This window comes from Thamnophis sirtalis, unplaced genomic scaffold (assembly GCF_051295495.1).
Source record: "Thamnophis sirtalis isolate CommonGarterSnake01/CBP01778 unplaced genomic scaffold, rThaSir2_p1.2 scaffold_12, whole genome shotgun sequence".
In the NCBI taxonomy this organism is placed as follows: Eukaryota; Metazoa; Chordata; class Lepidosauria; order Squamata; family Natricidae; genus Thamnophis; species Thamnophis sirtalis.
The window spans coordinates 60,299,000-60,319,597 of NW_028261392.1; positions in this window are offsets into that span (position 1 = coordinate 60,299,000).

A 20,598-nucleotide genomic window follows, 5' to 3' on the forward strand; every position below is an offset into this window, starting at 1 on the left:
CCGCACTTTTGTTCTTTCGTTGTTTGTCTTCTCTGCAGTGAAACATGTGCACCACCCCCAGAGTTCCATCTTCCCCATTGCTCTTTAATTACTTGCTTGAACTTCTCCATCCCTGGCACTTATCCCAACCAAAAGATTTCTTTTATGGTTCGGCTCTTTAAAAGAAGAGGCTGATTGCAGGGTGATGATATCTTATTTACTGCCTTTTGGATGCTGTGTTGTGCTTTGAATCCCACTGCTGTCAAGCTCCATTAGAAGATTTGGCCATCAACTTCTACCTTTGGGGCCCAGCCTCCTACTAGCCAAGCTTGAAATGAGGGCAGCACTTTGGCCAGGGAGCGGGAAAGATGCAGAAAACAGCTTTAAAGAGACAACACCTTGCGCCTTTTTTCTCAGTAGACACAAGTAATCCGGTTTCAGAGACGTCTTGCCTGGACTATTCGTGGTGCTAAACTGTAATGTTTGATTACCTGTTTATCATATTTATGTGCTGCATACTCCCAGTAAGACAGAATGACTTAGTTTACAATGCTAAACTATAAGCCAGCATAGCACTATTTGAAGGTGGAAGGTTGTAGCTAAGCTTCATTATTTTCAGAAGAGCTATAGGAGTCTCTCCCAGTCTCTCTGTGATATCACTAGAGAAGCCAACATTTCTGATTTGTTTTCAATGTTAAGGTTTGGAAGTGGTCTACACATAATTTCCATTCCATCCTTAAAACAACTCCTCTTGTCTACTATTAAATTTGGATCCTCTTTGCAACCCCAGCCTGGTTGCTGGGGAATCCTGGAAGCTGATGTGCACATATCTTAAAATTGCCAAGGTTGAGAAACACTAATCTAGATGCTTCTACCTATGACCTCAATCATCCCCAGTCAAGCTGACTATGGCAATAACAATTGTAGTCCATAGCTTCTCGAAGATGAATAGTGGAAGGCCCAAGTTGTATCAATTAATGCTAGCCACCAATGTTTTGCTTTTGGGGGGCATTTTTTCCACTAGAATTGATGCAGATTGAAAAGATAAGCATTTTTTGCTAACTTGTGATCCTCTCCCAAACCTCCAGTACAAGATTTACTTTGTATAGTTATGATATATTGACCCCGTATTTATATACTCATTAACTTAGGAGCCGAGGTGGTGCAGTGGTTAGGGTGCAGTACTGCAGGCCACTTTAGCTGACTGTGATCTGCAGTTCAGAGGTTCAAATCTCACCGGCTCAAGGTCGACTCAGCCTTCCATCCTTCCGAGGTGGGTGAAATGAGGACCCGGACTGTGGGGGGCAAGTTGCTGACTCAATTTGCTAAAAAAAAATTGTAAACCGCTTAGAGAGGGCTGAAAGCCCTATGAAGCGGTATATAAGTCAAATAAATAAAATAAATAAATAAAATAACTGAACTTGAGACCAGCTGTAGCCCGTAGGAAAAAAAAAATGTGTTTTGCACCTTTCAAATCCTATTGCCATCCTTTTATCCAATATTTCTGCCTTAAATATTACAGGGATAAGATGGACCGATGGTTATTCCCCAGTTCACAAATCTATACTTTCTGTAACTGAACTGAAATATTATTCATCCTTTTCTGGCCATAGGAGATACCTTTATTTAGGCTATGTGAGGTTGAACTTTGATTTTCCAGCCACATTAACTTCCAATTGCTTGTGTTCCTCAAGCCTGCCTTCCATTTGTCTTACCGATGTTCTTTAATCTGGTTTTCCATTTGTGGGGTTCTCTTTTGTGAAATGAAATGTTTGTTTTTAATTTTTTAAAGTAATGTTTATCATGCTGGAAAAATTTTAAAACTATAAATAGAAATGAAAAGGGCTTAGGAATACTGGTTTGCAATGACGAAACCAGGATCTGTTAGGACAGAAGTGCATTCTGGGCATAGCAATTGAAGGCAGATTAAGCACATGTTCCAGAGGATATATTGACCATGGATGCTGGAGCTTCAATTTCTACAAGTTTCTCCATGATAGATAGATTATTAATAGTAGGTAGGTAGGTAGATATGTATGTGTGCGTGTGCCACCCATGTGACCGGATGGGAGTGGCTTGCCGCCCATGTGACCGGATATGAAGATGCCGACGACACTTGTCAGAACCACCTTAAATTACCTCACACACAGCACTGGCATGCATAAGAATAGGATGTAAACTTGTTTTTTAAAAGGCATCTTTGGTTTGCGTTAAAACAACTTCAACACACGCAATGTTCTCATTGCACCACAAACGCAGTAGTCATCCTTACCTTTCACAGAGGCCCTGAGTTTTATAAATAGGAGCATGATAGTGTAGAATAATCATATCCAAGGACCAGTGGTGGGTTTCAAAAATTTTTGGGACCTCTTCTGTAGGTGTGGCCTGCTTTCCGGGTCCACTGATGGAATCTCTTCTAACCGGTTCGGTAGATTTGACGAACCGGTTCTACCGAATAGGTGCGAACTGGTAGGAACCCACCTCTGGGGGAAGGAGACATTCAGAAAAGACAGGGTTTTGATCTCCATGTCAGTATTACTGGCCATCTGGATATATATGGGGAATGTGTATGTTGCTGTCTTGACCTGACTAAATATTCCAAGAAGATGCAGAGAATTCCTTGGTTATTCTTATGTCAGAGGTTCCAACTTGACAGCTTTTGTTGTTTCAAATTAGCTTTTTACTTAATCCTAGGGGAGAGGCTGTGATAAAATTTAAGGGGACAAAAGGCTATTCTTCTCTCATTCAATTTCTCTATTTTAGTCCTCTCTGAGAGTTAGAACAATAGTAGAGTCTACTATTGTTCTCACACAGACAGAAATGAAATAAGGCTGCATTTTAGCCCCATTACTTTTCAAATTGCATATTAATTCAATGATCTGGGCTCACATGGTTTCTAATCACTCTCCTGAATGATTCCAAATCCTTTCTGTGCAAATGATGCTGTAATCCTATCTTTCCAGTTTGGAATGAGAAGGTCACTAAGGGTGTTTTTCGGACCCCCCTCGTCCCACACCAACACACACTCCGAGCCAAAGATAAGTTACGGCATTTAATAAAGAGACAGACAGGTCCTTGGCAGCAAACCGGCACAGACAAGCTTGGCCAGCAATCCAGCACAGATAAGCTGTGGCAGCAATCCAGCCTGCCAAGCTCACAATAATGTTCTCCAACATTCGTTCCTGCATTGACTTCTGCAAAAGGGGCGTGTGCACAAGCAGTCCTTTTATAGTCTGGAGAGGAGCCTAATTACCACCAGCTGAGTGTAATTACCTCCTGTAATTGCGTAATTCTTCCTTACATCTATTAGCTCTCTGGTGCCGGGCATCTAAGAACAACTCCCTTGGCTCCTCCCCACTGCAGACGTCGGGATCACACTCCCTTTTGTCCTCCCCACCGGTCCAAGGCTCAGACGCCTCCTGATGGTCAACCAGCCTCTCTGCACCCTGCTCGAAGTCGAAACCCTGTCCAGGGTCCTTCACATCCTCCAAAGCTGACTCATAGGGCCCCTTGCTGTCGGGCTCTGGTGGCAGCTCCAACGGCTCCTGCTGGGCCACAACAGGTGTTGACCTCTTTTTTCCCTGAAGAAAATTTTCTTTTTAATCAGAAAACTGAAGTTCTACTATTATAAAATTACCATAAAATACACAATTGGCAAATTAATGAAAATTCATTTGGGGTAGAGACTTACGGATAAACAGCTTAGAGTACAATTCCAGGTCTCAAAGTTTGGAAAGACTTTCCTATATGACTGATATTCTTTAGCTATCCTAAGAATTTTCCACTCAAAAGGAATGGAAGGAGTGACTTTCAAGGTCTTTATAGCCTAAGGCATATCTCTGCTTCTTTATGGCATCCAAATCTGTACTTTGATTAAACTCAATATCCTTGAAGTGGTATCCTCTAAGTTTCTTTGAGGTATATTCTGGACATCCCAGTATATATTAAGAATGCTGAGATTGGCATGGTCTCTAAAGATGCTAGAATTTGGTAGGACCTGCTTAATTTCTGTTTAAAGCAAATTTTCTTTTCAGTGAGTTGGACTTCATTGGTTCTTCATTTTAAAGCAACCTAGTTAAAGAAGGCTATTGGCAAGCTCCATCCATTGGAGAGCCTTAATCCATTAGGGTTTGAAAGCCCCAGTAATGTTTTAAAACTGGGTATCTAGGATAGTGATATTCCCACTATCCCACAGATGTAGATATAATCCGTAAGATATAATAAAGTACAATCAAAAACATAATAGTCCTAGTAAAATAAGAAAAAGACATGTAGGATAATAAATGGGTAAGGAACATTTGCGAGGTGGCGCAGTGGTTAAATGCAGCACTGCAGGCTACTTCAGCTGACTGCAGTTCTGCAGTTCGGCTGTTCAAATCTCACCGGCTCAGGGTTGACTCAGCCTTCCATCCTTCCCAGGTGGGTAAAATGAGGACCCGGATTGTTGTTGGGGGAGATATGCTGACTCTGTAAACCGCTTAGAGGGGGCTGAAAGCCCTATGAAGCGGTATATAAGTCTAACTGCTATTGCTATTGCTATTTGTAGAATATGTGCATAAAATGTTAATATAAAATAAATTCAACTTCTAACATATTATTAATTCTAGTAATACAGAGTAGTCTAGATTGCTCCATCGTCTCAATTTAAGTACTATACAGTATGTTATTTCAATGCAATGATATTTATATAATATGCTTAAATTTTTAATATTGTATTATATAACTGCCTTAGAGTTGTAAATGTAAATAAGTGAAAAGGAAAAAAAGAATAGTGTATAAATACGAAGTACAATTTTGAATGCCGATGTTCTGAAGCATTATGATTATTCAACTTTTCTTCAAAACTAAATTTATTTTACATAAATAATCATTTAAAATAAATAATTTTAAGTTATTTATCTATTTATTAAATTTATGTGCCACCGAAGCAAGTCATCAAATATAATGAATATGTAATAAAATGAAAAAAAAAAAAAGGAAAATGAGCATAGATCAAAACAGTGTATTGTTTTACAATAATAATTTGGTTTTAAGGTAAGTTATTTGTTATTAAAGTTTCCATCATGTTGTTGTATGGAATACGTGTGTGTGTGTGTGTGTGTGTGTGTGTGTGTTTGCTTAAAACCATCGACATTCAAAATTGAACTTAATATTTATACAATATCTATCTATATCTAGCTATCTAGCTAGCTGTTCCATTTTTTTTTCATTTTATTACATACTCATTATATTTGATGTTATATAATGTTATGTAGAAATGACCTTGGAAGGCAAGAGAAAGGGCCTTAGCCAGGGAACAGTTAGATAAAAGGCAGCTTAGCCTGCAAAAGGAATGTGGCCAGATGTATCTTTGCCTTTCTCCTTACAAGGAATCCAGGATTATTTCTGTCCATCGCATTCTGATGAAACTCCCAGATAGAGAGCATAACATCTCTCTCTCACACGTACCCTTGTGTTGCTCAGAGTTATGCCTTTATATGACCTTTTGTTGTGACTGCAGAACGGTAATCGTTTTTACCATTTGCTCTATCTTACAATAAATAGTGATTTATTTTAATCACAAATATTAATTTCCATGACAGGGAATGACAATGCTTGCAAGCCTTTGTCAGGTGCTGCTTCATTTAATAATCAGGAAAGGAACCACTCAACTCCATTTGTTTGAAATTAAGTGTACTTTTACTAATTACAAACGAATAGTAGCAAAGCTAAGCTGAGTCTGGTTAATTGGGCGCGAAAGCAATGAATATCATGTATAGGTCAATCCCCTCCCCTTGGCAGTCCATAGTCCAATTATAATTCACTCAACTGTCAGGTGGGAGATATCTTCAAAAAACATCATCAGGGTGGAACGCTGGAGAGTTAACCTTGGCGGGAAACTCCCTTCCTCCACATGCGCAATGAGATGGTCAGGACAGCTTCTAGAATGTTCCTCCAGCACATAATGATTCCCCTCCCAAATACCATGCCCCCCCTCCCCTGTTTCAATGGCAGCCGAAGCAGCAGCAAGGCAGAGGCTGACATCCTTCTTTTCAAAATTAAAAAAAACAACAACAATAATGGGCAGACTGTTGATATAATGATTTAATCAGAGAGCTAAAGCAGAATTGTTCAGATCATTATGCAAAGATAATAGAAGTCACAAAAGTCTTCTCTTCCGCAAGGGACAAAAACGGGTTATAATCTGACATTTGAACCACGCAAAAGTTTAATACATCCACCTTCTTTAGGTTTCCCCCCCCCTCCCCAAATCCAATTGTTATTCTCTGTCGTGCTGGATATCAGTGGCATTGTCAGCTCATCCAAAATGCAGCCGCGCGAGCGATTGTGGGTGCACCTCGGTACACCCACGTTACACCTATCCTCCGCGAGCTGCACTGGTTACCGATTGGTCTCCGGATACGCTTCAAGGTGCTAGTCGTCACTTATAAAGCCCTTCATGGTATTGGACATGGGTACTTGAGAGACTGCCTGCTGCCAATTACCTCCCAAAGACCCATTAGATCACACAGATTAGGCCTCCTCCGGGTTCCGTCTACTAGCCAATGTCATCTGGCTACTACCCGGGGGAGGGCCTTCTCTGTGGCGGCTCCGGCCCTTTGGAATGAGCTCCCCGCAGAGGTTCGGACCCTCACCTCTCTCCAGGCCTTCCGAAAAGCCGTTAAAACCTGGCTGTGTCGGCAGGCCTGGGGTCGATGAGTTCCCTTCCCCTCTCGAATCGTGTGGCTGTTGGTTGTTTTAAATGCCCTGTACTTTTTGTAGTTTTTGTGTTTTTCCCTCCCCCCCCCCCTTGGGCTTGTGCGCCGCTCTGAGTCCCGCAGGGAATAGGGCGGCATATAAATAAAATGAACCTCGAATCTCGAACCTTGTCTGGGGGCTCTGAAGAGTACCAACTCCTCCCCCACCTTGAACAACAACAACCACCCACTAACAGTTAGAAGCGGTTCAACTCTGCTCTGCATGAAACATTTCCTTCACAGTATGAGAGAAGGAAAGTTTAAAGATGATTGTGCATTGTCACTAGTGTCCTCCTGGGCACCAGAAAACTGAAGGAAACCCTCTGTGGCAGCTGGTTCTTAGGCAGTTACCGCTGTCTATCTGGGGGCAACCTAATTACGGAGGTCTAAGCTGTCATCAGAATTGCTTTCTCCTGATCCCAGTTGCAGCTGCTGAGACGCACTGTGCAAATCTACATGCATTTTGGAAGGGAAACGATAGGAATTGAAAAATAAAAAGGAGCCTTAAAATGACTCGTCCTCCTCCTCCCATTCTAAGATGATGGCCACAGGTCAGAGAGCAGACTTCACATCAAATCAAGAATTTGCCTGTCATCGGGATGAACCCATTTCACTTCTGTTCAACCAGCAGTGAGTTGGGCAGAACAAAACGAGTGAAGATTGAGATGTGAGTTTTCTCTCCAGTGGCATAGAAGGCTTCTTAAAAATAGTTCCCATCTTGCAGCATGGCAGTCTGTTTTTAACACCAAAAGGCTGCAAAAGATAATTTGGGGTTTTTTTTCCCTATCATTTTTATTTGTTATTATATAAAATACGAAGAAGAAAAGAAAATAGTAAATTATGGGAGAGAAAGGGGGTGTGAGATACAAGGGGGAAGAGAAGAAAGAAAAGGGGGCATTGACTTCCAACTCTTCCTAGCACAGTACAAGATAAATAAATTCTGTTGTGGCCCAGCAGGAGCCGTTGGAGCTGCCACCAGACTCCGACAGTGAGGGGCCCTATGAGTCAGCTCTGGAGGATGTGGAGGACCCTGGACAGGGTTCTGACTCCGAGCAGGGCACAGAGAGGCTGGTTGGTCACCAGGAGGCACCTGAGCCTTGGACCAGTGGGGAGGAGACAAGGGAGAGTGAGCCGGAGACCAGTAGTGAGTTGTTCCTGGATGCATGCCATCGAAGAGCTACTAGGCGTCAGGAACAATTATGCAATTACAGGAGGTGATTGTACTCAGCTGGTGGTCATTAGGCTCCTCTCCAGACTATAAAAAGACTGCTTGTGCACCCCCCTCTTGCAGAAGGCAACGCAGGAACTAATGTCGGAGAACATTATTGTGAGCTTGGCAGGCTGGATTGCTGCCACGGCTTATCTGTGCTGGATTGCTGCCAAGCCTTATCTGTGCCGGTTTGCTGCCAAGGACCTGTCTGTCTGTTAATTAAATGCCATAACTTATCTTTGGCTCGGAGTGTGTGTTGGTGTGAGATGAGGGGGGGGGGTCAGAACAAAATTCCAACCTCAACTTTTTGCTTTTACACATAAATATATAACTAATGATTTCTATAACACCAAATATAGGGAGATGGAGAAAATGAGGAAATTCATTGATAAAAACTTGGAAAGGGGATTCATTGAACCAGCAAGGCCCAAGGTAGCGGCCCCAGTATTGTTCAGAGAGAAGAAAGATAGCTCCTTCAGATTATGTGTGAATTTCAAAAACTTAAACTGCATCTCTGCTCAGAACCTCTACCCCTTACCACTGATGAAGGACAAGCTGGCCCAACTGGGGAAGGGCCGGATTTTCACTAAATTGGACCTAAGGGAAGCGTACTATAGGGTCAGAATTAAAGAGGGGGACGAATGGAAAACTGCTTTCAACTGCCCCCTTGGTTGCTTCCAATTTCGAGTAATGCCAAAGATAGTCATTGGATGTGCACGGGTGTAGCACGGGTACGCTGAACAAATGAGCCTATCCGGTGGCTTCTGCCCTTTGCGATTGTGGTGACATGCAGGTAACAACACATGCATACCTGCCTTTTGTGTCCTGAACAGTGTATGTTTGTTTATTGGATGTATATGCTGCCCTTCTCCCAAAGGACTCAGGGCAGCGTACAACATAAAAAAAACACATATTACAAAAGTTAAAAAAAAATTAGAGTATCCAAAAAACAAACCCAATTAAAATTAATGATAACATTTAAGAAATTCGATTAAAATTCACAATTATCAATCATTTATTTTATTTTGTTCAGGCCAGGCCGGCTTGCTGGAAAAGCCAACTTTTTAGGGCGCGTCGGAAGGACCGGAGGTCAGGGATTATACGAAGCTCCGGGGGGCAGCTCATTCCAGAGGGAAGGCGCTCCCACAGAGAAGGCTCTCCCCCTGGGGGTCGCTAGCCAACACTGTCTGGCCGACAGCACCCTGAGGAGGCCAACTCTGTGGGATCGCACTGGACGATGGGAGGCTACCGGTGTACACTTGAGGACCTCATGGCAGCATGACAGAACACAATATTGCTAGTTTCTGGGAAAGATACGTTTAACTTGTACATATTACAATATTGTATTTTATATTTTATGTTGTATGGCGTGCCTCATTTTAATTGTGATGCTTCTGACACAAACAAACAAAGGCTAATATCTATTCCAATTAGAGCTTTTTTAGGTGGCGGCGGGAAAAGAGACTAGCATGGAAGTATTTGGACATTGCATTCATCGTAGTGTCAAGTTATGTTTTCCATTTAGGTTTCTAGATGACAGATAATATACAATTCCCGCAAGGGAGAAATGCCAAGATGGAAAGACAGAGATGGGATTTGAAGTGAAAAGCTGGAGGGAGAAAGAAGATTCTATAGCAAAAGCAATATTTAAAGTGTGGTGTCTATAATAATTTGTTTTTAAAATAGCAAAAGCTGTAACGATCAAACAGCACTATAATTATATCACATTGCAATATTTAATATTGTCTTACATTAGAATTCCACTATGCAAACTTTCTGCCTGCAGAAAGTTTATTGCAACAGTTATTGGATTCTCAATGTAATTTGACGCTTTAAATTGTACCTATGGTATGTATTGTTAATTTCTTTATATTTCCATGTCTCTTTTTGAGAATTATGTTTATGTTGAGACAAAGATTGACTATGGTAGATAAAAATGTGTACAGGCCATTTGTTTTTTCCTCCAACATCCCCCTCTACCCTACTTCCCCTCCCCCTCTACCACTCCTCTCTCCCAGTACACTCCCTCCCTTCCTTCTCACCCTCCCTCCCATCCTCTCTCCCACCCTCTCTACCCCTCTTTCTTCTACCCCTCTACTCCTCCCTTCGGTGTATTTCTACTATCTATTAATATATTTAGCTTGTCCTATTTTTACAGTGGAATTAAAGAGCAACAGTATACAAGTGCAGTCGTGTTACTTTAAAATCTAACACATACTATATATCCCCCCTCCCTCCCTCCCCCCTAACACCCCACCTCCCTTCCCCCCCGACTTTCCAGAGCCCGTACACGGTATGGATTTCTAACAAACACAGTCTAAAATCTATTGAGAAAAAAGAAATAAAGAAATTAATGACATCTCTACATTGATCTTAGCTTCTTCTGGCTGAACTAACTTTAAACAATTTAAATCATTTCTGATCTTAAGCATAGGCTATCTGTAATTTCTTGGTCCCGTATTTGTTTTGTATATAGTCAATCCATTTTTTCCAGTCTCGTTTATATCTCTCATTTGAATGGTCTTTAAGATATACCGATATTTTAGCCATCTCGGCTAGGTTTGTAACTTTCAATGTCCATTCTTGAGTTGTAGGCAAGTCTTCCTTCTTCCAGTATTGCGCCACCAACAGTCTTGCTGCCGTTATTAAGTGCAGAACCAAATTAGTCTCTACCGCTGTAAATTCAGTACATATACCTAGTAAAAATAACTGCCTGTACAGGCCATTTGTTTAATAATGGTTAGAAGTTATAATGGCCTCAGAAAAAGCGACTTGCAACTTGTTCTCAAACTGATACATCATCCATCAGTCATGTGATTGCAATTTAGCAATAGGCTTCCATTAATGATGGTTGTAATGTCTTGCAGTCATGTAACCATGATTTCTGACCGTCCCAGTCAGCTTCTAACAAAGTTAATTGCAGAAACCGTAGTCATATAACCACTGTGTGATTCAATTAATGGTCATGTGATTTGCTTGATGACCGCAGTAAAAAAAATGATTGTAAAATGGGATCTGGTCACAATTACGACTTGCTTAACAATCACATTGCTTAAGAGACCAAACTTCCTGCCTCAATTATGATTGTAAGTCATCAGACTTCCTATATAATAAGATGATATTCTAGTTGGTTGTTGGGTCAAAGTTCCGAATTTGTGCAAAAGTTTGAAACAATGCTGAAGAAGCAAGTGACACATCTCAGCATGTACGATCGGAGTTCCCCTTTATGGGGCTGTTTGAAAACATCTTATTCATGAAATTGAATACATGGAGCAAGAGGCTGTCATGCTTGCAGAGATTTTCTATAGTGTGGGTTTTGTTAAGAGCCGAGGTGGCGCAGTGGTTAGGGTGCAGTACTGCAGACCACTTCAGCTGACTGTTATGGCTCCACCACAAAACCGCGGTAGACTAAAGCGCGCTTGACGAAAGCGTGTACGTGACGTCATCACAGCGCGACAAAAACATTGTGCTGTGAGCGGTAAATTTAAAATTAAAGCGAAAACCTTACCCTAACCCCCCCAAACCTAACCCTAAACCTAACCCTAACCCTAACCCTAACCCTAACCCTAACCCTTAACCTAACCCTAAACCTAACCCTTAAACTAACCCTAAACCTAACCCTTAACCTAACGCTAAACCTAACCCTTAACCTAACGCTAAACCTAACGCTAAACCTAACCCTAACCCTAACCCTAACGCTAAACCTAACGCTAAACCTAACCCTTAACCTAACCCTAAACCTAACCCTTAACCTAACGCTAAACCTAACGCTAAACCTAACCCTTAACCTAACCCTAAACCTAACCCTAAACCTAACCCTTAACCTAACCCTAAACCTAACCCTAAACCTAACCCTTAACCTAACCCTAAACCTAACGCTAAACCTAACCCTTAACCTAACGTTAAACCTAACGCTAACCCTTAACCTAATCCTAACCCTAACCCTAACGCTTAACGTAACCCTAACCCTAACCCTTAACCTAACCCTTAACCTAACCCTAACCCTAACCCTAAACCTAACCCTTACCTTTATGTGAATCGGCTTGCTTTAATTTAATTTTAATTTTAATTTAATTTATTTTTAATTTTATTTGTCGCGCTGCTGATGACGTCAGGTACGCGTTTTAATCGGGCGTGCTTTAGTGGACTGCGGTTTTGATGGGTCACGGACTGTTATCTGCAGTTCAGTAGTTCTAATCTCACTGGCTCAAGGTTGACTCAGCCTTCCATCCTTCCGAGGTGGGTGAAATGAGGACCCAGACTGTTGAGGGCGATACGCTGACTCTGTAAACCGCTTAGAGAGGGCTGAAAGCCCCATGAAGCGGTATATAAGTCTGACTGCTATTGCTATTGTTTTTTGTTTTTCTCAATCAATTGGATGCTTTTCACCACACCCCTGATGACTATGGCAAAAAAAAAATGCGTTTAGAAATTTTATATTTTTGGTACTTAAGCTCTTACGCCAATTGATGTTCTGTGCAGGAGGAGCAGCCATAATTCACAAACTGCTGTGCTTGTGAATTAGCTCTTCTCTTTTCCTCCCCAAAAGATAAATTGCTATAGGCTATTCTTGCTCTCCAGGTCCTATTTATTCAAGCCAGAAAATAAGAAATTGGCTGGCTACGCAAGATGAAGGGCTATTTAATCCAAGGTGCTGCTTGCTGCTGCAGCTAGCTCTGAATGGCTCGGAATGAGATTATTATTCTTCCTTATTCATCCCTAATACCCAGAAAGAGCAAGTACCATTTCATATTATAATTAGCTGTATGATACTGCCCTAAAAGTTATTTTGAGTGAAGGCTCTCTCTCTGTGTGTCTGTGGGGGGTAGCTTTTCCTCTGCCATAACTTTTAAAAGCTTCCCAACAGTTCACCAGCTATATAGTTTCAAATGGGCATTTAGAAAATCAAAGGGAGATCAAGGATTTACTCCACTGATGAAGCTACTCAATAAGAGTTTGGAACTCAGAACTAGAACAGGAATGAGATACTTTTACCTTTACTTGTTCGATTCTTCGGTTTACAAGAGCCAAGGTGGCACAGTGGTTAGGGTGCAGTACTGCAGGCCACTTCAGTTCTGCAGTTCAGCAGTTCTAATCTCACCGGCTCAAGGTTGACTCAGCCTTCCATCCTTCTGAGGTGGGTGAAATGAGGACCCAGACTGTGGGGGCGATATGCTGACTCTGTAAACCGCTTAGAGAGGGCTGAAAGCCCTATGAAGCGGTATATACGTCTAACTGCTATTGCTATACATATTAATCAATATGCTGAAGTTGGCTTAAAAATCTTCCACTGAAACCAAAATACTAAATAAAACCCTAGACGCTTACCAATGTTCTTTCCTTTGATACTCTGAAAAATGGATTTCCTCTTCTCTATAGTTTTGAAGATAATGGACTACCTGAAAAACACTGGAAAGCGGGGGGGGGAGCTACTGTAACTGTGCTGGAGTAGTTGCAGCAAAAACAGACTCTCAACTTCTGCAAATGTAAAGTATATTATGAGGGGGAAAAAACCCAAATTAGATTGTAGTCATCCAGTAGCAATCTATTTAGATTATAGTAGTCTTAATTCAGATTCAAATTAAAATGGTTCTTTCCAGAGGTGGGTTCCTACCAGTTCACACCTATTCGGTAGAACCTGTTCGTCAAATCTACCGAACCGGTTAGAAGAGGTTCCACCAGTGGACCCGGAAAGCAGGCCACACCTACAGAAGAGGTTCCAAAAAATTTTGAAACCCACCACTGGTCCTTGGATATGATTATTCTACACTATCATGCTCATATTTATAAAACTCAGGGCCTCTGTGAAAGGTAAGGATGACTACTGCGTTTGTGGTGCAATCAGAACATTGCGTGTGTTGAAGTTGTTTTAACGCAAACCAAAGATGCCTTTTAAAAAACAAGTTTACATCATATAAGAGCCAAGGTGGCGCAGTGGTTAAATGCAGCACTGCAGGCTACTGCTAGATCAGCAGTTCAGTGATTCAAATCTCACCGGCTCAGGGTTGACTCAGCCTTCCATCCTTCCGAGGTGGGTAAAATGAGGACCCAGATTGTTGGGGGCAATATGCTGACTCTCTGTAAACCGCTTAGAGAGGGCTGAAAGCCCTATGAAGCGGTATATAAGTCTACTGCTATTGCTATTGCTATATTCTTATGCATGCCAGTGCTGTGTGTGAGGTAATTTAAGGTGGTTCTGACAAGTGTCGTCGGCATCTTCATATCCGGTCACATGGGCGGCAAGCCACTCCCATCCGGTCACATGGGTGGCAAGCCACTCCCACAAAGGAGGCCACACCTACAGAGTAGGTTCGAACAATTTTTGAAACCCACCACTAGTTCTTTCTTGCTGGGAGATAGTAATTTTTGTATTGGCTGGGGCTTTTAGCAACAAGAGGTAGAAAGGCACCATTCTTAGGTAATGATTTCAAGACATACTTTCTTTCCATGCCTTATGTCTATGGAGATTTTCGGTCATCCAGGCCATAGTTGTGCCAAAGGTGCTTTTTTCAAGAGGCAATGGATTTGGTTTTCTTAGAAGACGTTTCCCTTCTCATCCAAGAATAGCAATAGCAGTTAGACTTATATACCGCTTCATAGGGCTTTCAGCCCTCTCTAAGCGGTTTACAGAGTCAGCGTATCGCCCCCAACAACAATCCGGGTCCTCATTTTACCCACCTCGGAAGGATGGAAGGCTGAGTCAACCCTGAGCCGGTGAGATTTGAACAGCCGAACTGTAGAACTGCAGTCAGCTGAAGTAGCCTGCAGTGCTGCATTTAACCACTGCGCCACCTTGGCTCTGGCTGGATGGTGGGGAATGAATTTTTTTTTAAATTTCTTGCAGACAGCTGGTCATTTGCATTCTTGAAGCGAGTCATTAAGGTCACCTGGATCTTAATGACTCACTACAATGACTCAAAACCTTAATGATTTTTCTTTGATTGGTTTTATTATATTTATATGCCGCCCTTTTCCCCAGAAGGGGACTCACTATCTGTGTCATCAGACTTGTTCTCAGCAGCCTTCTTGGAACTGTTGAAAGGACTGTGTTGTAGACTGGAGATAGATGATGTCATATGTCAATTTTGACATAAACGGCCTCTCTGATCCCTCTTTGAAACCAGCAGTCCTTTCTGTCCAGAATGTGGACTTTGCTGTCTTCAGAAGAGTGGCCTGTGTCTTTTAATTGCAGATGCTGAATCTTCTCCTGTTGGGTTTGTTCTCCTATGTTGTGCCTTGGTAAAAGGGCACATTTAATAAACCAGTTGCCAGCAAGCATATGCAACCACCATCACCCCAGCAAAATTTCAGTCTCGCCTAGAAAAGCTGTGCATCTGTCTCCTTAACCTATACTTCCTGCACATTAAGAGAAGAAAGACACTCCTCACCACCAGCAGCTGGTGATTTTTTAAAAAATTATCTTGCGTCAAGTTCATTATGCCTGACTTATATTATTCTACAAACTTGCTTGTCCTACAATATTCTTTCTCACTTTCCATGTTTCTTTTTATATATAATCAGGATAGTTTATTGCGTTTGGCCTCAAACTATTATAGCCTTGTAAGGGACTAGAATGCTATTTGAAAAAATTCACAGACACGGTGTATATTTTGCCTCAGATATCTTCAGTTCGTCTGCTGGCATCTCCATTAAGTAGGGGGGGGGAGGATGCCCTCTGCCTGTGATATTCTAGAAGCCGTTATTGGTCAAAACAAGTCAGAATTATTACTCTAATGCCCACTAAGGCAAACCCAACCTAATACCCGAGGTGGCGCAGTGGTTAAATGCAGCACTGCAGGCTACTTCAGCTGACTGCAGTTCTGCAGTTTGGCTGTTCAAATCTCACCGGCTCAGGGTTGACTCAGACTTCCATCCTTCCGAGGTGGGTAAAATGAGGACCCGGATTGTTGTTGGGGGCGATATGCTGACTCTGTAAACCGCTTGGAGAGGGCTGAAAGCCCTATGAAGCGGTATATAAGTCTAACTGCTATTGCTATTGCTATTTTAATTAACAGTATCATAACACAAAACACATCTCTAAACTTTCTTCCATTAAAAAAAAAAGGTCCGATTAAAAATGAAAAAAAAAAAGACCTGGCCAAACAGATGGAAAATTTCATTAGCAAACTTTTGGGCTGCGTGCCGGTGACGAACGCCGACTAGCTGGAATAGAAAAAGATTTTTGCTCAACCTAAATGCTGGAGATGTGATTGTGTTGATGCTACATATTACCATATATGGTGGACTTGTAAAAAGGCTAAAGCATTTTGGATAAAAATATGGTGGATTATGCAAAATGTTCTTAAAAAAAGGATAAAGTTTACTCGTCAGTTATTCCTGTTAGGTATAACTACTGGTTGTACTGTTATAGAGACTAACTTGGTTTTGTAGTTAATAATGGCAGCAAGACTGTTGGTGGCACAATACTGGAAGAAGGAAGATTTGCCTACTATTCAAGAATGGACATTAAAAGTAACAAACCTAGCAGAGATGGCTAAAATATCAGCATATCTCAAGGATCATTCAAATGAGAAATATAAACTGGAGTGGCGAAGATGGATTGACTATATTCAAAATAAATACGGGGCTAAGAAATTCCAGATAGTTTATGACTGAAAAAGCGAGGAATGATATAATCTGTTTAGAGTTAGCCTAGCAAAAGAGGAGTTAAAGCTCAAATGAAAGATGATACTAACTTGGACTTAACTTGGACTTAATCTTCGTAAATGTCAACGTCCACAAGACAGTGACCGTTGCATTGTGAAGGCCAAAGGCAGAACGTCACGGATTACAGAGTTGTTTATCCGTGTGTTGTCCTGCCATTGGGTTCTCAGCTTGTTTCACGGTTCCGTCGCCACGGGAACCAACACTCCCCATTTATCCGGGCTTGTGACCGGCTATGGTTTCCCATAGGCTGGGTTGATACTAACTTGCTTTAAGTTTATTTTAGAACATCTTTGTTAAAGATTTATATCCAGTATTTGTTCTGGGAAGTCGGGGGGGGGGGGGAGGTTGGGGGGGTTGGGTTCGGGTGCGGAGGTTGGGGAAGGGGAGGTAAATATTTGCAAAAGCCTTTTTAAAAAAAAAATTCAATAAAAAAAAGAAAGAGATTTTTGCTAACAATGAAAGTTGGTAAATGATTTCAGCACCACGGACAGCGACCGGGAGCGCCGAAATCCCTTGTTTCGCTGCATTCCGCCGGCGCTCCAGCAACTGCCAACGGTTCGTCGATATTACGGGGGGGCTCCTGGCTTCGCGGGAGGGTGTTGGCTTTGCAACCTGTGGAGCCGTGAGCCCCGACTTCTCTTCGCATCCCTTTCTATTCCGCTCGGAAGCTCAAGGAAATCCTGGCAGGGACCACCCTCTTGGCATTGGCTCCACCCTTCCAACGCATCTCAGGCGCCTCTGAAGCCGAGCTCCAAGTTTCGGTTTTTAGGAACAGACGCCGCTGCTTCCTCCGAAGTCTCTCGCGTCTCTTTCATCCTGTTTGCCAGATGTTTTACTGCTCTGCATTTCACAACTGACCAGCCTTAGGGACATAAGGTAGCCGAAGTCGGGGTTAAACATCTTAAAAATAAGTTAGTGGGTTTGGGGTTTTTTTTAAATAAGTGTTTGCTTAAAACGGACTCCCCCCTTTCCCTCTTCTTCTTTTTTATTATTATTTTTTATTAGTAAAAGAAAAATACAACAGCCAATAGATTGCAAAAGACAATACAACATCCGCCACTGTTTTGCTTTACATTTGACTGCGTTTCGAGACATTTCCATAATAACAAAATCGTTATAGACATCAAAAAATGGGAGGGAATGTAAGAGTAGGAAAGAGGGGAGGAATCGGAAGAAAGGGGGAAGGTTAAAGGGGAGGAAGAGTAAGGAGAGAAGGGAAAGGAGAAGTGGAAAGAAGGAAGGAGAGGAAAAAGAGAAGAAAGCGGGGCAGGAAGGAGGGAGGGAAGCAAGGAGGGAGGGAAGGAAGGAGAGAAGGAGAGAAGAAAGGAAGGAAGGAGGGAAGAAAGGAGGGAATCTAGGAGAAAAGAAAGGAAGGAAGGAGGGAAGGAGGGAAGGAAGGGGGGAATGTATGAGAGAAAGAAGGGGGGAAGGAGAGAGGAAAGGGAGGGGGAAGGGAAGGAGAAAAGGAGAAAAGAAAGGAGGGAAGGAAGGAGGGAAGGAGAGAAGGAGGGAGGGAAGGAATGGGAGTGGCAGAGAAGAAACGAGGGAAGGAAAGAGAGAGGGAGGGAAGAAGATGCCTAATTTTTGATGTCCATTTCCCTCTTCTAAGCTTTACGATCCCGAAGTTGGACTGCTTTGACCCAGTCGAAAAAGGTGGCCGTTCGTCGCTGATGAGTGTTGCCCGCTTTCTGACGCCCAGTGACCGTCTCCCGTTCCGCACAGCTACGTCCGCGGGTCCCGACGTCTTCAAGCTCTAACTGGCGGGCGATGGAACCTCGGCGCCCCCTGCAGGAGGGGGAATCCAGCACACCCTTTGGGAGAGTGCGGCGTTGAAGTCTGCCAAGATCTCCCCAAGAGCTTGAAGGCGCTTTGATCGCCGCCGCGGCTCCGAACCTCCCTGCCTGGTTTTTCTTCTTCTTCCCATCTACACACTTTTCTTCTCCCGCAGTTGCTTCTGAGGTCCAGCGTCTTTGGACAGTGGCAGAGCTGGGAATAGGGCGACTTCGCCCCAAAAGACGCCTCCAAGGGTAAGTGGTCTCTCCCCAGTACTGTCCTAACGTGTTTCAGGGTATTTGCCCCCCTCCCCCCCTTCCTCATTTTTATTCTGTCCCTCCGGGTTATAAAAGATATGTCCGACAAACATACTGTTGAGTGGCGTGTGTGGTGATAGCGTTGGATAGCGTTGGAGGAAGGAGAAGTCGAAAGAGGCATTTCCTTCCATCCAGATCTAATTGAACGGAGGTCTTTTAGTGTGCCAAAGAAGGGTGGGGACTCGCCGTCCTGATCCTCTTCTTCTTATGGACGGATTTTCTCCTCTTGTTGTGACACTTCTTCCCCTCCTCTTGAGACTAGACGCTCGCTTTTCCTAAGATCTCTCCCCCCCCCCCAAACACTTCTAAAACCCTTTGCTAATTTTGGAGTCTACAAATTTGACGCAATCACTAGTTAGAAGAACAAACCAACATGGAGAAGGGACATGCAAAGTTGGACAGGAAACGGATCCCTTTGGCATGATTAATATATAAATGTCTCTTTAAAAACTAGACTTCCTTCTTCTCTTTCCTTCTTCTGGCTCTTCCCCAAAACAAGAGTGCTATATTTTTTTCCCCTCCTTCCTCTCTTTTATTTCTTTTCTGATTTGGGATGGGGGAGGCTGGAATCCCACCAGATGGAGTGCAAATGTTTTCTATTTGGGGGTGCTTTCTATTATTTTGATTCCCACTCAAATCATATTGACTCCCGTTATGATCATCCACACGGATTCTCTGCATAGCTATTAGCAATTGTCCGACTTGTAGGAGGTACTGAATTCCAAGTTCAGAAATCTCAGTTTAAATAATCATTCTAGCTTCCTCCTTCTTTTCTTGAGTTCCATCTGGGAGCTTGTTTTCCAAGTCAAATTATTACTGGACAGGTTTATCCATACTGAAAGAAAGCGGTATGGTAAACATAGACCTATGGATATGATCCCTCAAGAAATTATATTGAGTATTCATTCGTTTATTATCCTGAACTTCCACAAGCCACTTCATACAATGGCTGCTTAGAAATTTTTTATTATTCGTTAATTTAAATTTATTGACTGCCCAACTCCAGAGGAGCTGCACATTAAATGGAGAACATTATGTGCTATAATTCAGAATCTATGGAGATTTACTTATATAGGTAAGGACAGTGAAATCCAGGCTTGGTTCACTTTGTGTATAGTTGAGTTGTGTGGCTGTTGCTGTCATTCAGGCCATTGTGTATTCAAACTTCATCCTACGCAGACTTATTGTGTCTGATTCTATATTCCAGGAATAATAACTTTGCTTCAATTTAATTTTGCGCCGTGTTATTGAAGTTTTCCATTAGCATACACTTCCTGCAAATCATATTAGAAATTACTGATTTCATTCGTTTAACATCATCATTTTTCTCCTATTCATGTCTCCTGCGTGCCTTGCTTTGCTTTCTTGTGTCTGGTAATATTCATAAAGTTGTGGTTAAAGATATTTCTGAAATAAATTTTCTCCCCTGAAATTGGTCCTTTTCTTGTATTCACTGTATATTTCATGTATTTTATTGAATCTTCCCAGTGACTGTTATCCTGTAATTTCTGTATGTAGTGCAATTACTATATGGATCATCATATGGAGAATTCTACCTAGAAAATAAAGAATAAATATACTTATGTCCGAATATATAGTCTAATCTTGGTAGGATAGTCTGAAACTGTTGTCACAACGTATCAGGGAGGCACCAGCTTGGGAAGTTCTCAGCAAGAACTTTCTATTTAATCAAGATCCTTAAATTGATGGGTGGGAAGCATTTGCCTTAGATCTTGGAATTTGGGGAACCAGAGAATGGCATTTAACTAATGATAGAGCAGTGTTTCTCAACCTTAGCAACTTGAAGATGTCTGGACTTCAACTCCCAGAATTCCCCAGCCAGCATTCGCTGGCTGGGGAATTCTGGGAGTTGAAGTCTGGACATCTTCAAGTTTCCAAGGTTGAGAAACACTGT